At 38.9% G+C, this 21,729-nt stretch overlaps 1 protein-coding gene across 3 annotated transcripts in view; it reads left to right on the forward strand.

Annotated features, from left to right (window-relative positions):
* CHRM2 (cholinergic receptor muscarinic 2) overlaps window positions 1-21,729 on the forward strand; it is a 146,318-nt gene that overhangs the window by 70,437 nt on the left and 54,152 nt on the right. Inside the window, exon 2 of one of the 3 annotated variants that reach the window (XM_070617829.1) lies at window positions 5,720-5,785. The exons of the other annotated variants lie outside the window; for them this stretch is intronic. The gene's annotated coding sequence lies outside the window, so the exon portion shown is untranslated. The remainder of the gene's footprint in view (window positions 1-5,719; window positions 5,786-21,729) is intronic. 3 annotated transcript variants of the gene reach the window in all.

A 21,729-nucleotide genomic window follows, 5' to 3' on the forward strand; every position in this document is an offset into this window, starting at 1 on the left:
TCTTCTGATTGACATAAATATACAAGATGGGGTTGAAAAAGTAGAGAATCAGTTCTTAAAATCACACTTCTGACATCAAACATGACCATGGCACATCACTGGGGAAGGGGAAATAGAGCCCAAGTTTTCTCTCAACACCAAATACGTGGTCGATGATGACTTTTCTTGCATGAAGTGTAATGGGAGAAGATCTCCTGTGATTGTTCTCTAATTGAATTTGTCCCAAAAATAAAGAGGAATTGAGCCCAACAGCTTCATGACAGTGAGTGCAAAAGCATTGGCACTGTCGCCAGCAAGGCTATGAATATAACTGGATCACTGGACTTCACTCTTTCTGAGAAGAGAATGGAAGGCATTTCCAGAATTGGGAAATGGCCTGCTGGGTGGTGTGGAGTTTGGTGGCCTGGCCCTTGCCTCCTCATCTTGTCAGGATCTGAATACTACTCTGGAATAGTCCATTGCTTGGAAGGTTGCTTCTCCCTCAGAGTGGCAGTGTTATTGGGTCTTTGGTTAATGGCTTTGGAAACTTTTAAAAGAACAGAGCTTGAGAAGCTGTTTAACATTTAAATAATTACAATTCTAAGAGCAGGATCACTAGAGATCATGATTTTAGTTTAAGGAAACTTCTTTGCTGGTCTCCTTTCACGACTTCATTCTGAAGTTACCTCCTAATTTCAACTCCACTTAGCCATCACAGACAACAACCTATTTCTCCCCAGGAGGAAGCAGCAACAAAGGGAAACTGCCACACAGGTCTTCTTACGAGACAATACAAATCCCACGACTCTTCCCTCTCAGAGAAGTAGTTCTGTTTCCCTTTAGGAAAAAATGACCATTGTGTCTCTCCTTTTCTAGGCTTAGACGGGTGTGGAGCCTATTTAACTTGTAATTCATTCAGGGCTTTACTGGTTTTAATAACAATAATATGTACTTGAGTTAAACATGCTGAGATGTGCCTCTTTCAAGTTTCGTGGATTTCAGAAATTAACCTCTTAAGCTTCAATGTTTTTTTATCTGTAAAGTGAGAGCAATTTATTTCTTCTACCCAACTAATGAGTTGTTGTGAAGACTAAATGAGAAAAAAATATGCAAAAGGACATTTTATTTGTTAGCATTCTATGTGAATTTTATTACATTTTCCTCTTTAAAATAGAATTATGAGATTGAAATATCAAGTAAATAATGTTAGATGTTCTTTAATCTGACTCTAACAAAAAATAATAAAAATAAGTGTAGGGAGACTTACTGTCTACATTTTTCACCAGAGGAGACAGTTTCACATATGTTAAGTGAATTGGGGAAAGGTGACACAACTGGTTCAAAAACTCACATTTTAGGATATTTTACATTGACATTTGATAAAGTTACACAGGAGAAACTATATTTGCAATGAAGATTAAATATTGTGAAATGTAAGAGGAGTTATTTAAATGAGTTCGTAGCTGGTTACACAGTTATATCCAGTGAAAGTTGATTGTGTATCAATGTTTGTCTAGGAACAGGCCACTAGTTGTGTTTTATTCGGTACTTGGTTCTTACACTTTGTAATACATTTATTAATGGCTCGGATGAAACCCAGAAAAAATACTTAATATATTGTAGATAATAATAGCTGAATAGGATAGTTTTAAAATTTGGAATCAGAAATTTAAGCAACATCAATAGGTTTAAATAATGAGCCAAAACTAACTAGATGTTATTTAAGAGAATAAGTACAATATTATACACCAAGCCTCAAAAAATAAACCAAATAGAAAGAAGATGTAGTTTGTATGAAAGAGTGACTTAAGTTGATGACAAAATCAGATTACCTGTGGTGTAATTCACATGCTATAAAGCCATGAATACAATCTCAGGAAGTGACCTGAACAAAAAGCAGTAACAGTACCACCCTCTTGGACAGCCCATTCCTCGAGAGGAATCTTTATATAGTGGTTGAAGACATAGACCAAGGTACTAGATTGCCTGGTTGAATCCTGGCTTTGTGACTGTCTTCAAGTTGTGTGACTTTGGGAAAGCTACTTAATTGTCTGATCCCTTGGTTTCGTCAACTCCAAAATGGAGTTAATCATGGCTCATAGAGTTATTATGAGGCTTATTAGCACAGCCCAGGTGCTCAAAACGAGGCCAGGCACGAAGTTAGGTATCCATTATGATTATCACTGTTAATTCTGAATCACAAACTAAGAAAGGGAATCACGACCTAGAATATTTCCAGAGGAGACAAATAGGATGGCATGAAGATAATAATGCATCCCTATTTGTTGAATATTTATTAAGTTCCTAACCATGAACTAAAGCATTTATATTTAATCCTTTTAAAAACCTTGGGAGTTAGGTACTATAACTTTCATACTGTATATGAAAAAACCTGCAAATTAGAAAGGTTATATATAACACAACCAATAAGTGATAGATGTCTGCTTGACTTTGAAAAACCTTTACCCATCAATTAATGCTCATTTCAGGATCAGCTAACACAACTGAGGAAGTTTGAACTGGACAAGCAGGGACCAAGTAGAAGCATATTGTCCCCTAACATTTGAAGGACTCTCAAGTAGAACAGAGATTTGACCCTACCCAGCTAATAATATAGCCCTACATAAAGATTCCAGGACAGAGTTCAGGTTCATCTCCTTATCTGCTCAGGCCTGCGTTTACTGCATTAACCTCTTATCTGAACTTCATACCACTAAGCTTTTCTTAGTACAATTCATCCTGCATCCTGTTATGAGATTAATCTTCCAAAAATACTACCACTATTATATCAGCCTCTAGCTTAAAACCCTTCAGTGCTTCCTCCATGGTATGTAGGATAAAGTCCAGATACCTTAACCTGACATTCAAAATCTTGCATGACCTGGTTGCAACCAACATCTAGAATCACTTACTTTTAAGACCAAACGGTGCCTAAGACATTATGTAGTTCTGCCCCATCATTATCATATGAGGAAAATGAAGCTCTGAAAAGTTACATGATTTATCAAGAGCCTACAGCTAGTTAAGAGAAGGTGGATCAATATCCAGAAGTCTATACTACTCTTGCAAACAAAACAGTCAAACCAATGACAATAACTGAAACAAAGTAAAGTATGTTGTCCTGGACCATATAGTAGGCTTCCCATGTACATTTCTTCCATATACTCCAGAGAGAGGTTTCTCTTTCTTCCCCCAATTTTAAAAATTTCATATTTTTAGAGAAGTTTTAGGTTCACAACAAAATTGAGATGAAGGTACAGAAATTTCCCATATATTCCCTGCCCCCTCACATGCATTGCCTCCCCCATTAACAACATCCCCTCCAGAGTAGCACATTAGTTACAAATGATCAACCTACATTGATGCATTGTAATCACCCAAAGTCTATAGTTTACATTAGGGTTGGTTCACTCTTGGTGTTGTACATTCCATGGGTTTGAACGAACATATAATAACATGTCTCTACCATTATAGTGTCATACATACAGAGTATTTTCACTGCCCTAAAAATCCTCTGTGTTTTGTCTGTCCATCCCTTAACCCCATCCCCAACCCCTGGAAGCCACTGATCTTTTTCCTGTCATCATAGTTTTGCCTTTTCTGGAAAGTCATATACTTGGAATCATACAATATGTAGCCATTTCAGATTGACTTCTTTCACTTAGCAATATGCGTTTTACTTTCCTCTATATTTTTCTCATGACTTGAAAAGTTTGTCTTTTTACAATCTGTTATTAATATCTTCCTGTAGTTTTTTTTTGAATGTATAAATATGTCTGGACTGATTTGTTAAAAGCACATATATATGTAACTCCAGTTTGCCTGTTAAGTGCCATGTTGTAGTCATTGAGGTTCTTTTGCTTTTCGTTTTAATTTATTACTTGTCGTTGTTAACTTTGAGCCCAGTGTGAGGTTGAAAAGATATCCCAGTAGTCCTGGATGCTCCTGTGTAGTTGCCACGTTTGTGGTTTAGAAAGAAAATTGCCATTTCTGGAGTCAAAACGTCTAGTACTGACACCTTGGCTCTGTCCATTTCTGGCTGTGTGACCTTAGGCTAATAAACACACCCCTTTGAGCCTCAGTTTCTTAGGCCTACACATGGAAATCTGTATCTTACTTTTGACACTTGTGAGGCTTTGTTGAAATAACGAAGTGAAAAAACTTTGTCTGCCTTTAGAGATTGAGCTGAATCTCAAGAGGAGGTGAGGGTACAAGGAGTCCAGCTATTCTTCATAGCAGTCTTTCTTTTGAACACCTCATGTAGGTCTTTGCACATTAACCTAGTAGAATAATGACATAATAAAGTGCAATATATTTCTCTCATTGGGACCCCCTGTCATCTCCCTGAAGGTCCCCAGCCTCTGCCAGAGCTGGAAACTTCCAAACCACAACCAGTGTTTTCTTCGCTTCTGCTTTGTGCAACGGGAAACACAGGCTTTTGTGTCCCGGCAGCTCCCAGAAGCTCATCTTCCTCCATCCCTCAGGAAGTGCTCCTGGCCACTGGTCCTAGAGGACCAACGTCAGTCCTATAATTAAAACCCAATAACAAACAGGGCATCCCTGCAGGACCCAGTTTTCAAAGCACCTATTTTGAAAGATAAAACACATTTTTGTCGGGAGGCCCAAAGTGCTGCTCTCTCATTCTTTCAGAACGCACATCCTTTCTCTGTGATGTCTGACATTTTTAGTTCTCTTGTCCCTTTACCCTTTCATTTAACACGTCACTCCTTGACAGAGGCTCACCTTCACTGTCGGGGAAGAATAACCCCAGGGTAGGCTGTTTGCTCATCATACTCTGTGATGAGGAGGAATGCAGAGCAATAATTTAGTTTTTCCCAAATCTCTTTATCCTCTTTGATTTTTCTCATGCTTTCCTGGTTTGCAGGCACTCACTGGGGCAGCCACAGACAATACACTAGAGACTTTTTTTGTTTGGTTCTTTTCTTCTCTCTCTTTTTTTTTCCCCACTCCTTTCAAAATCTGTCTTTGTCCTTCACTTCATTGTCTAACCTCTTACTGTCAGAGTCTTCATTCCATCCTAGGAGATGTGATGTATTCACATTTCCATTTTAAGCATAGCCTCTAGGATTAGAAGGGAACTTAGAGGTCACCAAGCCCAGCTCACACCGGGGCTCTGTCTTCAGCTCATGTAACAGACAGCCATTTAGCCTTGCTGTGGACACTTCCAGTGCTGGGAAGCTCCCTGTTCTGCAGTGCAGCCCATCCTGTTATGGGAGCACAGCCATCATCAGGAATCTTTCTTATTTTTAGCTGTCATCTGTCTCCTGGTGACATCAAACCATTGCTGAGGTTGTCTCTGGAGCTGTACAGAATAAATCTATCACCTCTTAGACATGTTATCTCTTCTCATGTACTCCTTTTATTCTATCTATGGCTTCAGCTATTCCTAATAGAGTGCAGCTTCCTGATTTGTTTCTTCAATCTCTGGTGGAAACAATTTAGCTTACAACTGCTGTTTTCTCCCTAAAACTGAAAACAAAGAACACAAGAGGAACATAACTTTCTGTCACTGGAATAACATTTTTGTTTCTTTTACTAATGCAACCTAAGACCCTTTGCATTATATATGAATTCTCCAATTATGTTAATTTATTCATCTATGATACATGCTGTTCTTATTAGGCTGGTAACAGATGCCAAGCTAATATTTCATTGACCAAAAGTCAGGTCCTGAATCAGTGATTCTTTAACTTGTTATTATCCTTTGGGAACATTTTAGGGCAAGAGAAAAAGAAGCTCTGGCAAAGAACAAAAACTGAGGACAGGACCCAACAAGATTTTCAAGGTAGGATCATGTTTTAAATTGATGTAGTGTCAGATGGTCTCACAAGACTCAGCTGAAGAATGGAGCAGAGATCAAGACGGTTCATAAATTCACTCAAGGAGAACACTAAGTATCTTGAAAATACCACAAAAGGAGAGAATGTGCACCCTCGTAAATACAAACAAAAGCATTGGTTAATAGACTTCTTTCAGAGAGTTGAATACATATAGACACCGCCTTCTCATATGTACAAAAGGGGATATCTGAACACATATTCATAGACAAGGGCAGAACCAAACTGAAGATCATGCCCAGCTCTCTGGCAGGTGGAAGGACTCTCAGATATGTGAACGTGCACTTACTGACCACAGAAACAACAACAGGACAAACATGACCTTCCAAGTTGGTTTTCTAAGTGCAAACGGGCATCTGTCAGCAGGGAATGAAAGAAGCTGGGAGAGAAGCAACTACATCCACCAGGCCATTGAGTGGGCTATGCAGTGAGAGTTACCTTCAGACGGGGATATTGGGGTATGGATAAGCAAGCCCTGAGAGAAAGATGCATAGGGTTGAAAGGGCAAGAAATGTGGCTAGGGAGGGCAGGGTAAGACAGATCAACTAGAAGAAAGGGGAGGATTAGGGGAAAAAAATTAAAATTTGACCTTGTTATCAGTCACATAGATAGTGTGGAAAATGTTCCTGGAGACTTTCTCATCTCAATTTTTGAGAGCAAGTTTCCTTAGTTTTACTAATATTAACTGTTACGTTTCAGCAATCATTTATTGCGCAGTTACTATGAGCCTGCCTAAATGCTATTCATTTCCTGTAGTATCTCAGCTAATTCTCACAACTTAGTAAGATGGATATTATTATTCTTTTGTTAGTGAAGAGGAAGACAAAGATCAGAAAAGTTAAATAACTGTCCTAGATTACACTTCTAGTAGTTCAAGATTCAAACCCAGCTAGATCAAAGGATTTAAGCACCAAGACGTTATGATGGATGGTTATTCTTCCATATCGAACCAAATGGCCTCCAGGAGTCAGCTCAATTCTTCTGATCTTGTATAGTTTGTAATATATGGAATGAAAAATAGCAGTATGTTGAAATGGAAAGAGACCCAAACTGGGAACTTAAAGGTAGAGATTCTTGTCCCAGGTTTGCTCCTAGCTAAATTCATATCATGCAAATCATTCAGCTCTTGTGATCAGCTGCCTCAGCTGGCAAATAGGGATAGCAACCTATCTCAAGGGTTATTCTGCTTTGCTTGTGAAAATATTCTTAATATAAAAAGTAATATATAATGCAAAGTATTTGGATCATATAATCAGAAGGACTTCAGAGACTTTGATGTTGGAAGCAATATCAAAATCCATGATATAAACTGATCAAATTATATTAAATCATTTCTGTATTAATATGAAAAACACTTATGGAATGCCAACAAATCAGGTATTGTGCAGAGCATTAGGAGACACAAAGATATATAAGACATAGCTCTTCCCTCAAATGTTTACTACCTAAAAAGTTTTTACTTATGTTACTTGCTGTATTTCAAAAAATGTAATTTTAATTCCAGTGTATGATTACTTGTGTGACAATAAACTATACTACTTTTCTTGGATCTCTTGTGACTGAAAGCACAGTGGAGGAAATCAAGATTTGTGGTGTTGGTTTTGTTTTGTTTTGTTTTTATTCACTCCCAATACTGAGTGAATACCTTTGCTTGGTACCCCTATTCTCTGTGCTATATTATATTCAAACTTACTGCAAGTAGAATGATGTTCCTCATTTGTAAATATATTTATAAATCACCTGAATCTGGAGAGGCATAGCAATTTTAAAATGCTCACATAGTGATCTGTATCTACATCAAAGGCAGAAAGATATGAAATTGTTTCTGGAGGAAGCATTTTCCTCTAAAAGGACCATTTCCTGACTTAGTAGAACTTTCTGGTTCAGTCTGTCCACTTCTGGGTTCTCAGTTACAGACACAGGGAATGGCGATTATTAGACCTATTGTAGTTACTTTCTAACCAAAGTGGACTGTATGACTGGGGTAGCAAAAGGTTTAATCACTGGGTTTGTTCTATAGAAATTTCTGCCTCAAATCCTCAATTTTATGTTAGCCAGATTGTTTTTGCTTCTCATTTCCAGTTGATCAAACCATCCTTGTCTCAGTAGAGTGAGGAAGGATTTGGCCAGTCTTATGTCTATGACCAGCAAGTAGCTGGAACATCACGAAAATACCAACTACACAAACAGTTTAGGATGATGTGTTTTTCAGATGATTTGAGAAAGGGAAAAAGTAAAAAGAGACACATGTCTGATCTTGAAAAAAAGTATATGTGTGCCTCTCTAAGTTATCCCATTTTCTTAAGATCTAGGGATGGGAGTTTTAGAAGGGTAGAAATAATGTTACAAATAGTGTGTGAAATTAAGGAGAAAACAATACAGTAATTGAAGTAATTTGCTTTTTTTGTACTTTGATAATAACAAAGGTTAGTATAGACCTGCAGTAAAGTGATTAGTATGGATTTTTATCAACTTAAGTAACAACACAGTCTTCTCTGTGGAAAATTTATTATAGCTCTTTTATCATGGCTGGTTTGGCCATCTGCCCAGGAGACGTCTTCAGTTATGTCATGTACCTGTTAACCTGATAAGGATTCTTCCTGTCTGGAATTGCTGCTAAGAAGGTTTTCTTCTTTAAAGAGAATGATTGTCCCCAGTAACATTATTATCATTCACAATTTACAGATCAAGAAACAGAGGTTAGGAATCTTAAGGAGGATGGAGGTGATGGGTCTGGTGGTGGGGTTAAATGCAGCCAAGAGAGGTTGCCCTCTATAGAGCTAGGAGAAAAGATTGGGTACAGCTGGAGAGAAGTCAATAGGTGGCAAGGATGGGTGGTTTCTCTCTTAAAAGCATTAATTCCTGACAACGTAGGAGACAAGAAACAATTGTGAGAGTCGGGGAAACTTGAGAAGAGCAGTGAAGGTTTGAAATAGCTGTTGAGGGAGTTTGGATAGAGAGAGGACTAAAGAGGACACTTGTGAGGTTGGGATCTTGTCTTAGTTATGGTTCTAGTCCTCATGGCCAGGAGATTTTATGTAGCAGCAGGTAATAGATAAATCTGCCACCAGAGCAACTAGAATGGTACAGTTCACAAAAAGATTCCTACAGGATGGCAAGGTTCAAGAGATCTGAGTCTACCAATGGGTAAAGTAATGGACTATGGAGTGTGGTATAGATAGGAATGGAAATAAGAAAATGACATTAGGGAGAAATTATTAACTAACAGGAAAATAGAGGGTCTAGTAGAGAGACTTTCTATAGCTAAGAAGATAGTATATTGGAAATAAGAAATGTAGTGAGCCAGAATACTAAGTTGGAGTCAGAGAGTAGAAAATTAAAGTTTAAGACTTCAAAGATGGAATAATTTGAGTTATAACAAGATTAAACTTGTGTCAAATGGGATTGGATCACTGAAATCTAGTGGAAGTGAGGGCAAATGGAGTTGAAGAGGTCAAGGAAATGTGAGTCTAGGACATTCAGCGGGTTAACTGCGTAGACATTTAAATCACCCAAGTGGTTAGTGGGATCAGAAATGCAGAAGATCATGAGTCAAGAGCTAAAATCTTCTGAGAAAGTGAGTGAGTGAGCATGGATTTGGCTAAGTGGCAGTGGAGGTAGGATTACATGGCAAGAATGTCAAGTTGTGGTTTCTTGGTTAAGGGGAAAGAGTTTGAACAACAAAAAGAAGTGAGAAGACTCTCCACTACAGGCTCTGTGGTGCACAGAGAGGGGAAAAATTAGCAGCCTCCAATGTGTAATCCAGGAAGGCAGCATCCTTGGGGATGGGTAGTAAAGGCAAGTCAGTTCACAGTGGATAGACAGAGGTTGCAGAGCAGGAAGGGAAGCGGGGGCAGCCATGGGAGGCAACCAAGGTGGAATGAAAGAAGGCAGTAAACAGAGAAGCTGTGATTTGGGGCAATGGTGAAGGACATCAAAAACAAGTGGGAGGATAGAATTAGCCAAGTGAATCAAAGAATTAAAGATACGTCCATACTTAGTCACAGAGACCCTGAGCTGTGTCCTCGGCAAGACGGCTTTGTTCTCTGTGGCTCATTGCAAAGAAGCCTGTATTACAGAAGGTAAAGAAGTCAGAAAGTCATACTTATCACACTGCAGATAAATCATCTTATTTAATCTTCATAAAAACTCAAGAATGTAGACATAATTATCCTCAGTTTTTAAAAGATGAAGACACAGAAACTCAGAGAGGTGAAATAATTCCTCCAAGGTTATTAATGCCAACGAGTGCTTAGTACAAAAATCCAAATGCAGATCTGTCTGAAAATTCTTCCTCTTGTACCAATTTAGAATAGGCACCCTGCTCTGTGTCCACAAGTGCTTTGGGTAAGTCACCTAATTTCTAGGTCTGATACTTTATCTAAAAAAAAAACATAGCAATAATGTCAGCTCTGTCTAATACTGATTGACTTTTCAAATGATCAAGTGAGATGTTTGTAAAAGCAGTCTGAAATAAACATATAAAACTATACATGCATATATTAACTCCATTCATGAGTCTACTCTTTTTTTGTACTCTTAAATCTCTACAAAGACAGGTGAGTAAATTACTCATTTATTCATTAACTTTAAATGTAATTGCGTTTCTATAGTATAAACCTATACTATAAGGAATCACTAGATGCAGAAAAGGGAAATATTCACCTTTATAAGACCAGATTGTTTTCTATAAGGAAAAATTTCCCCAGAAATGTAGAAGGGATCATGCTCACTCACATTCTTTTTGCCACATGCTATCACAATATTTTGTTGTTGTTGCCAATCTAGTGGGATTTAAATGGTATCTCATGGTGGTCTTCACTTGCATTTCTCTGATTATGAATGAGGCCGAGCATCTCTTTATTTGTTTATTGGTCATAAATGTTTCCTCTTCTGTATGTTAATATTTTTTGCTTATTTTTCTGTTGGCGTTATTGCCCTTTTCTATCAAGACCCTCTCATTTTATAAATGTTGAGTTTGCATCAAGATGAAGTAAGGTGCAGAAAGGCACACAGTGAGTTGGTAAAACAGCCTGAACTAGGACTGAGTGAGTCCAGTGCTTTTACTCTATAGGCCTGGCCTCCTTTCCACTGAGATTCTTCCTGCTCAAACAGAGGCACCGCCTGGGTGAGGCCATTTGCACGAGACCATGTGGAATATTCAGCTGTGATGGTTCCTGTTACTTCAGCTTTAGTCTTCCAACAGAAATGAAACAAAATGTGGCAGACACATCAATTACAAGGGAACCCTGTCAATTTTGATGATACATGGAATTTGTTGTAAAGCAACCACTAGCACAGAACTCCCAGTCTGGAGAAAGGTGGGGGTCAATGTAGATATGATTTGAAATCTTGTGTGAGATATATGATAGGCATTAGAGGAATGACAGTTGGAGCAGAAAATAATAAAATGTGACTTGCTAGAGAGGCTGGCTGGCTGGTCAGAAATTTAGGAGGTTTTATCACTGCAGCTTACTTCTCCTATGTTTCATGGTATTTATAACACACTTGATAGTTTCTCATTCTTCTCCCTCTGCACATGAGAAAAGAGGGAGTGGGGGATTGACATATGAGAAGAAGAGAAAGAGAAGTGATTTTCTGACGTTTCTTAATGATATCCTCAGATAATAACTTTAGATCTGAAATGGGAGAATACTGTACAAGCACGATATTTTAGTGGATTCATTCATTCATTGATTCATTCATTCACTCATTCCTTCCTTCATTCTCACTCTTTCCCACCCCCTTCATTCATCGTTTTAAGCACTGAGTCATCTTCCTTAAACAATATGCTGAGCTGAACTACTGAGGAAATTATATTTTTCTATGAAATGGTGTCCGGTGGGCTACATGAATTCTTTGCCTCTCCTCCTCCTATCAGTGTCCCAGATTTTGCCTCCTCATCTTTCCTTCTTGTTCTTTTCTTTCTCCTCCTTCTTCAGTGGCACTCAGATTGAGGAGAAAATAGTGTCCCTGGAGCTGTTTCTATGCAACTCAGATTACTCCTTGATCAGACTCACAGGATCTGGCGCCCTAACCCTTTAAACATTGAACTGAAACCCTAGATCTTTAGGGTGGGTGGGAGCAGAACACTGATCATTGGTTGGTCCCAACATGTGTTCTGTGAGATGAACCCTATGACTGGCGGGCTGATTGCCATGACAACGGCATAAGCAGCTGGGAGGGCTTGTGGGGATGTAGAAAGGTAAAAGAGTGGACAACTTACAAGTGAAATTTTGAAGACATCCAATGATTTCTTTCCAACATTTTGTACGGGACAAACAGTTCTTTGTTTCTAATATGACTATATAAAATATTATATTTGCAACTACATCATGTTCTATCACTACAGAGTGCAAAATGTTCTTTTAAAAGCAATATTTTAATTACACTCTTACTTCCCTTGTTTTTTCTCCTCCTTCCTTTTTTCTACTATTATTCCCATATTCACTTTATTGATTTATACAATTAGTTGAGCTATTATTGAGGATCTTATAATCTCTAACCCTATCATTTTATAGAAGAGGAACATTGTTTAGCCCGCTTAAGTTCTTAAATCCTGAAGCTCTGGTCTTCCGTCTTCTAGACTAGTATCCTCTATTCATTCTGACCAGAGGTTATACTCTAGGAAAGTCCCTCTCAGATATCTTTTGACAGCCTGTAGACCAGCCCCTTTTTGTTTTGGTTGCCAGTATCAATACAGCTGACTTTGTGCCATTGACAAATGGACCTTGCAGAGACCTTGTAGAGTTATCCTTTATGGTAGCTTACCAAAATACAATTCAGTATAGAGATAACTTTTCCAGTGCATTTGTTTTCTAAGATTCTCCAAGATCACAAATATCTTGGTAATATGAATTTAATTTATTTTACCTATCCTTAGGAACCTATATTTAATAAAATCTCGCATCAAATGGGACATTATAATTATGCCACATAAACAATAATTCATTCAACAAACATTCATTGAATACCTGTCAAGTGCATCAACTGATAGGTAGAGAAAATATAGAGGACAGCTATGATTTTTGCCTTCAGAGAGCTCACAGGCAGTGGCAGAAACAAACATGTAAACCAAATATTTAAATCCTATGCCAGAGCAAGCGTTGTATGCCCTAAAGAAGGAGCCAATTTTTTCAGGATGACAAAGCAAGCCAGGAGAAGGCACAGCAGAATCAGAGAGACAGTGCCTGTTGGCTCCTAGTTGTACCCCTTCTTTCCCCTCAATGTGGGTCCATCAACACTGCAGACTGATGGTGGAGGCCAGAAGATTTATCTAAGCAGCAGGATACTGCCTTAGACAGGCACAGGCATTCTGTTTTCCCTTCCAGTGTCCCTTCCAACCTCTCACCATGATAATGAGAGGGGAGCTTAGCCAAAGCTGAACTAGTCAAGTGTATAACAAGACATGAATCTTGGTGGAGAAATAGCCTTTCTAATGTGGGAAGAGTCTTAAGAGCTCAGCTACTTATATCAGTCAAAACTCTGTGCTCTTCCTTTATACTAACACAGACTGAGTGACATCTTGATAAGCTACCAAAATGGGGGAGGAAATGATCCAAGGCCAACCATTTTGTCTCTGCTATTTTTTGCTTTATTACATGCACGTATATATTTCCCCCCAACAATGCCATTATTAAAAATTGATGACCTGTTGTCTGAGCAAAAAACCAGGTACACATGTTTAGCTTTGTGTGAAATCTCAATCTTTCACCATTCTCTCTTTCGTGTATTGTTCACCTTACTTCTAAACTTAAAAAAATGTAAGCCATTCCACAATTCTGTCAGCTTCTCCCTCCATATTGCCTGTCTTTCCATGAGGTCCCATGGACTTGATTACTTGTATACTATCTTTTATGCTTTCGTTCAACTTATTTTGATTTCTTTTGACTAACCTTTGCACATTTTCCTCTTCATATTCATGGATTTCCTATCTGAACTCCCTTTCTGATTATTTCTCTCCCCAAAACAATAAGTTCGTGGAACTACAAATAACATAGGAAGACTAGAATATAAGAAAAATACAAAAGACTTTTGAAAAGGTTTGTGTGCTGGGTGTATTCATTCTCCACTCTCTCAGCATGCTTAGTGCCCCAGGAAGCTGACCCAAATGGACTACAGTCACACGCTGCATAATGATATTCCAGTCAATGACGGACCATATATATGACAATTGTCCCATAAGATTAGTACCAGAGAGCCTAGATGTGTAATAGGCTACACCATCTAGGTTTGTGTGAGTACCTTCTCTGATGTTCACACAACAACAAAATTGCTTAATGACACATTTCTTGGGACGGTATCCCTGTCATTAAGTGACACACGGCTGTGCATCAACAGTTCTCTCCTCCTTTAACTGCCAGTTGGGTTCAACCAATAGGAGGCACCAGAAGATGATCAGAAGACAAGAGGAGAAGTAGATTAGAGTATTTATCACCTCATCTCTCCTTTGGCCAGGTCACTACAGATTGCCGCATCCCTCTAAAGACCAAAGTTCCTGTTAGGCAGCCCTCACCATACTTACATTCTGGTTCTAGGAATCTCTTTCTTCTCTTCCCCCTTCAGGCCTAAGATATTAATCACCCCTGCTGGTCTTGTATGCTAGGTACTGCACTTTCCTTTCTTGGTCCCTTTAGGGCATTCTCATAGATTTGTGTTGGGTGGTAGGATATACGAGCCTGAGGATCAGAATACAAATTCTTAGGATAAAAGTATAGATTAGTAGTTGAAGTTGGGGGTGATGTGCAGAACGGGAAAGGCAAATGGCTGAGGAGGGATGCTTAGAGGGTGCTCATAGGTACCCCAGGCGATTTTTCTCTTGGCGTTCTTGCCGTATTATCCTCTTCCCTTCTCTTTATCCATGAATATTTCCTTCATTCAAGAATATACAATGGTTAAATTATAGCCAGGAAAGGAATGAGTGATTCTTTAATGGGCAAAACATAAGTAAAAATCTTTTCAAAAACTTCTGATATGTAACAATAAGTCTGTATAATAACAAGTTTCACTATAAATTCTTTTACATGGGCTCTGTATTTATAAAAAGAAATGCTTTTGTTAGGCTTCCTTTTCGCTAATAACATTTCTCCCTGGCTCTTTCGATTGCTTTCTCCTCTTTACAGCACGTTAACTTAAATGGAGCAGGTCTTGATCTCTAGGATAATTCTCATTTTGTTGGATGCTAATTATTTTCACAGGTAGCGGAACAGCAGGATAAACCCTTTTTCACAGTTTCCCTTATTGCTCCAGTAGTCCCAATTTCCATCTAGCCGTAAAACAGTTTTAAATGTGTGCTTTCTTTAACACTAGCAACTCATTTTTGAGAAACACATTCACCTTTCCCTTCAATTTCTCATGACCGAATTCTAAAATGTGTCCTGACTGCTTCCTTCACTAGCCAAGATATTTTATTCTCCAGTCATATCAATACATTATTAATTCATTTCTTATTAATTTTCTTGCTGATCCAAATTATAATAATATGAGTGAAAATGGCACTTTTAGTAACTATTCCTTTGATGTTTCAACTTGGTATTTGTTTACTTCCTGGAATATTCCTGCCTTCACCTCCTACTTGACCCCTTAGTACTTCCCCCATGGTAAAGTCTCAATTTTAATAGCAGAATAAAATGGGCAACATTCTACTGTATGCATTATCAGCATATTATTCATCAAATTCCAACCATGAGTTGCATATCCACAGCTATGACAGAACACGGTTTGGCTTACCATTTCATCTCCATGAGGAGTCTCTTGGCCTTTTTCTTTCTACGTTCTTAAGGAGACAAATTTGGCCCTGTCAAGCTGTTAGGGTCCTAGAAAGCATGGTCTTTAGTCTGAGCAGTTTGTTTTGCACAATTTTGGATTAACTACTGTCACACACTGATATTTGGGGAATTGTCTATGCCTTTTGGGGCTCGTTTTTTTTTTTAATACTATCATAAAACTAAGTTGATAATAATTAACGAAGACCTATTCTCTTTGTGCCTGAATTTCAACTTGGCACATTCAACATATGTTATAAATTACCATATGAACACTAACTACACTTGTTGTCTGCATACATAATGTTTTTTTTTTTATTAATGTTATGATAGATTACAACCTTGTGAGATTTCAGTTGTACATTTTTGTTAGTCATGTTGTGGGTACACCACTTCCCCCTCTGTGCCCTCCCCCCACCCCCCCTTTTCCCTGGTAACCACCGATCAGATCTCCTTATCAATATACTAATTTCCACCTATGAGTGGAGTCATATAGAGTTCGTCTTTCTCTGACTGGCTTATTTCGCTTAACATAATACCCTCGAGGTCCATCCACGTTGTTGTGAATGGGCCAATTTTGTCTTTTTTTATGGCTGAGTAGTATTCCATTGTGTATATATACCACATCTTCTTTATCCAATCATCAGTTTCTGGGCATGTAGGCTGGTTCCACGTCTTGGCTATTGTAAATAATGCTGCGATGAACATAGGGGTGCAACGGACTCTTGAGATTTCTGATATCAGGTTCTTAGGATAGATACCCAGTAATGGGATGGCTGGGTCATAGGGTATTTCTATTTTTAACTTTTTGAGAAATCTCCATACTGTTTTCCATAGTGGCTGTACCAGTTTGCATTGCCACCAACAGTGTATGAGGGTTCCTTTTTCTCCACAACCTCTCCAACATTTGTCGCTCTTGGTTTTGGATGTTTTTGCCAATCTAACGGGGGTAAGGTGATATCTTAGTGTAGTTTTGATTTGCATTTCCCTGATGATTAGCGATGATGAACATCTTTTCATGTGTCTATTGGCCATATTCATATCTTCTTTTGAGAAATGTCTGTTCATGTCCTCTGCCCATTTTTTGATCGGGTTGTTTGTTTTTTTGTTGTTAAGCAGTGTGAGTTCTTTGTATATTATGGAGATTAACCCTTTGTCGGATAAGTGGCTTGTAAATATTTTTTCCCAATTAGTGAGCTGTTTTTTTGTTTCAATCCTGTTTTCCCTTGCCTTGAAGAAGCTCTTTAGACTGATGAAGTCCCATTTGTTTATTCTTTCTATTGTTTCCCTCAACTGAGGAGTTACAGTGTCCGAAAAGATTCTTTTGAAACTGATGTCAAAGAGTGTACTGCCTATATTTTCTTCCAAAGGACTTATTGTCTCAGGCCTAATCTTTAGGTCTTTGATCCATTTTGAGTTTATTTTGGTGTGTGGTGAAAAAGAATGGTCAATTTTCAATCTTTTGCATGTGGCTGTCCAGTTTTCCCAGCACCATTTGTTGAAGAGACTTTCTTTTCTCCATTGTAGGCCCTCTGCTCCTTTGTCGAAGATTAGCTGTCCATAGATGTGTGGTTTTATCTCTGGGCTTTCAATTCTGTTCCATTGATCTGTGGACCTGTTTTTGTACCAGTACCATGCTGTTTTGATCACTGTAGCTTTGTAGTATGTTTTGAAATCGGGGATTGTGATTCCGCCGGCTTTGTTTTTCTTGCTCAGGATTGCTTTAGCAATTCGCTGTCTTTTGTTCCCCCATATGAATTTTAGGATTGTTTGTTCAATTTCTGTGAAGAATGTTCTTGGGATTCTGATTGGGATAGCATTGAATCTGTATATTGCTTTAGGTAGCATGGACATTTTAACTATGTTTATTCTTCCAATCCATGTGCAAGGAATGTCTTTCCATCTCTTTATGTCATCGTCAATTTCTTTCAAGAAAGTCTTGTAGTTTTCATTGTATAGATCCTTCACTTCCTTGGTTAAGTTTATCCCAAGGTATTTTATTCTTTTCGTTGTGATTGTGAATGGGATTGAGTTCTTGAGTTCTTTTTCTGTTAGTTCATGGTTAGTGTATAGAAATGCTACTGATTTATGCACGTTAATTTTATACCCTGCTACTTTGCTGTAGTTGTTGATTATTTCTAATAGTTTTTCTGTGGATTCTTTGGGGTTTTCTATATATAAGATCATGTCATCTGCCAACAACGAGAGTTTTACTTCTTCGTTACCTATTTGGATTCCTTTTATTTCTTTTTCCTGCCGAATTGCTCTGGCCAGCACCTCCAGTACTATGTTGAATAGGAGTGGTGAAAGTGGGCACCCTTGTCTTGTTCCTGTCCTCAGAGGGATGGCTTTCAGTTTTTGTCCATTGAGTATGATGTTGGCTGTGGGTCTATCATATATGGCCCTTATTATGTTGAGGTACTTTCCTTCTATACCCATTTTACTGAGGGTTTTTATCATAAATGGGTGTTGGATCTTGTCGAATGCTTTCTCTGCATCTATTGAGATGATCATGTGGTTTTTGTTTTTCATGTTGTTGATGTAGCGTATCACGTTGATTGACTTGCAGATGTTGAACCATCCCTGTGTCCCTGGTATAAATCCCACTTGATCATGGTGTATAATCTTTTTGATGTATTGCTGTATTCGGTTTGCCAAAATTTTGTTGAGGATTTTTGCATCTATGTTCATCAGTGATATCGGCCTGTAGTTCTCCTTCTTTGTGTTGTCCTTGTCAGGTTTGGGGATCAGAGTGATGTTGGCTTCATAGAATGTGTTAGGGAGTTCTCCATCTTTCTCAATTTTCTGGAACAGTGTGAGGAGAATAGGTATTAAGTCTTCTTTGAATGTTTGGTAGAATTCTCCAGAGAAGCCGTCTGGTCCTGGACTCTTATTTTTGGGGAGGTTTTTGATTACCGTTTCTATTTCCTTACTTGTGATTGGCCTATTCAGATTCTTCATTTCTTCCTGATTCAGTTTGGGGAGACTGTAGGAGTCTAGGAATTTGTCCATTTCTTCCAGGTTGTTCAATTTGTTGGCATATAGTTTTTCATAGTATTCTCTTATGATCTCTTGTATTTCATTGGTATCTGTTGTGATTTCTCCTCTGTCATTCCTAATTTTATTAATTTGCGATTTCTCTCTTCTTTTCTTGGTGAGTCTGGCTAGGGGTTTGTCAATTTTGTTAATTCTTTCGAAGAACCAACTCTTTGTTTCATTGATCCTTTCTATTGTCTTTTGTGTTTCAATATCGTTTATTTCTGCTCTTATTTTTATTATTTCCCTCCTTCTACTGACTCTGGGCTTTGTTTGTTCTTCTTTTTCTAGTTCTGTTAGGTGTCGTTTGAGGTTGCTTATGTGAGCTTTTTCTTGTTTAGTGAGGTGAGCCTGTATTGCGATGAATTTCCCTCTTAGGACTGCTTTTGCTGCATCCCAAATGATTTGGTATGTCGTGTTCTCATTTTCATTAGTCTCCAGATAAAATTTGATTTCTTCTTTAATTTCTTCAATGATCCATTGTTTGTTGAGAAGCGTGTTGTTTAGTCTCCACATTTTTGCAACTTTCTCTGCTTTTTTCTTGTAGTTGATTTCTAGTTTAATAGCATTATGATCAGAAAAGATGCTTGATATTATTTCAACTCTCTTGTATTTATTGATGTTTGCTTTGGTTCCCAAAATATGGTCAATCCTTGAGAATGTTCCATGTGCACTTGAGAAGAATGTGTAACCTGCTGTTTTTGGATGAAGTGTTCTATATATATCTATTAAGTCCATCTGGTCTAATTTTTCATTTAATTCTATTATTTCCTTGTGGATTTTCTGTCTGGTTGTTCTGTCCATTGGTGTTAATGGTGTGTTGAGGTCCCCTACTATTATTGTATTGTTGTTGATGTCTTCTTTTAGTTCTATTAAGAGTTGCTTTACAAATTTTGGTGCTCCTGTGTTGGGTGCGTATATATTTATAAGTGTTATGTCTTCTTGGTGGAGAGTCCCTTTTATCATTATATACTGTCCCTCTTTATCTTTCTTTATCTGTTTTGCTTTGAAATCTACCTTGTCTGATATTAGTACAGCGACACCTGCTTTCTTTTGTTCATTATTAGCTTGGAGTATTGTTCTCCATCCCTTCACTCTGAGTCTGTGTTTGTCTTTGGGGCTGAGGTGTGTTTCCTGGAGGCAGCATATTGTTGGATCTTGTTCTTTGATCCATCCTGCCACTCTGTGTCTTTTGATTGGGGAGTTCAATCCATTTACATTTAGAGTGATCATTGAGATGTGGGGGCCTACCACTACCATTTTGTGTCTTGTTTTCTGGTTTTCTTCAATTTCCTTTGTTTCTCGTCCCATGGTTTAATCTGTTCTGATGTAGAGCTGCTACTCTCTGTTGTTGTCCTTCTACTTATCTCCTCTGCTCTTGGTTTTGTAGCCCCTTTCCTTTTTTGGATTTTTCAGGAATGAGGGTTTTCCTGAGGATTTCCTGAAGAGGAGGTTTTGTGGCAATGAACTCCCTTAATTTTTGTTTATCTGGGAAAGTTTTTATTTCTCCATCGTATTTGAAGGATATTTTTGCTGGGTAGAGAATTCTCGGCTGTAGATTTTTGTCCTTCAGATTTTTGAATATATCATTCCACTCTCTTCTAGCCTGTAAAGTTTCTGCTGAGAAATCTGCTGATAGCCTGATGGGGGTTCCTTTGTAGGTTAGTTTCTTTTGCCTGGCTGTCCTTAGTATTTTCTCCTTGTCATTGACTTTTGCTAGCTTCACTACTATATGCCATGGAGTTGGTCTTCTTGCATTGATAAAATTTGGAGATCTATTGGCTTCTGTCACCTGAAGATCCACCTGTCTCACCAGATTTGGGAAGTTCTCAGCCATTATTTCTTTGAATAGGCTTTCTGCCCCTTTCTCCTTCTCTTCTCCCTCTGGTATACCTATAATCCTTACGTTGCATCTCCTAATTGTGTCTGATAATTCTCGGAGAGTTTCTTCATTTCTTTTTAGTCTTGCTTCTCTCTCCTCCTGTGCCTGCAGCAATTCTATAATGCCATCTTCCAAATTGCTAATTCTTTCCTCCATATTATCGACCCTACTGTTCAGAGCATCTAGATTTTTCTTAATCTCCTCTATTGTGTTCTTCATTTCCAATATTTCTGTTTGATTCTTCTTTATCGTATCAAACTCTTTTGTGACATAGCTTCTGAACTCGTTGAGTTGTCAGTCAGAATTCTCTCTTAACTCATTGAGTATTTTAATGATGGCTGTTTTGAAGTCATCATCATTTAGGTTATATATCTCATTTTGTTTGGGGTTGTTTTCTGTGTATTTGTTACTTTCTTTCTGTTCTGGAGATTTAATGTATTTTTTCATATTGCTTGATGTTGTTGATTTGTGCCTCCGCATAGAGATAGAGTTTAGTTGCTGCTTTCACTTGTTTCAGCTGCTGCGGTGGGGGAGCAGCTGTTTATACTGCACCAACCAGGAACCCTGTCCACAGTTGCTAACTGGGCCTGGGCCCCTCCTCGTAGCCACAGTGGTCCTTTGGATTTCCTCCTCTGCCATGGGGGCCGTCACAGGGGGGCTTCAGGCTGCTGGTGCCTACTGTTGCAGCGCACCTAGATGTGCTCCCTCCTTGGGGTCTGCAATGGTGTTATGGGCTTTTCCAGCGGCCAGGGGTGGGATCACTTATATTTGTCACTCCGTTGCTGTCGGCACCCACAAAATCTCACTTGTCCTCTATGGGTCACAGGAGAGCTATTGGCATCTTCTACAGTCTGTGGTTAGTTCACCTAGCTATGCTGCTTTTGCCCTGGGGTCTTCCAGCCTTGTGGCTGCCAGCTGGGTGCCTTCTACTGGTGCTGTGCAGAGGCTTTCCCTGAGGCTGCTGTGGGCCTGTAGGGTTTCCCCCTAGGCTACGGAGCTGGGTCTCTGGAACTCCCCCCAGCCCCAGTCCTCTCCGAGATCTCCGGCAATCCCTAGTCCCACGGGGCGGGCAACGGCAGCTGGGGGTGGCCCCGCCCTCTGGGATTCTCTCCGGGCCTCTCCCGGAGCCGTGAATGCTCGGCGTAGCCCCTCTGCTAATGGCAGACAGAGAGTTTTGTCTGCTGCCCGGGCAGAACTCCGGCGCTTCCCC

Source organism: Equus przewalskii, chromosome 4 (genome assembly GCF_037783145.1).
Source record: "Equus przewalskii isolate Varuska chromosome 4, EquPr2, whole genome shotgun sequence".
Lineage (NCBI taxonomy): Eukaryota > Metazoa > Chordata > Mammalia > Perissodactyla > Equidae > Equus > Equus przewalskii.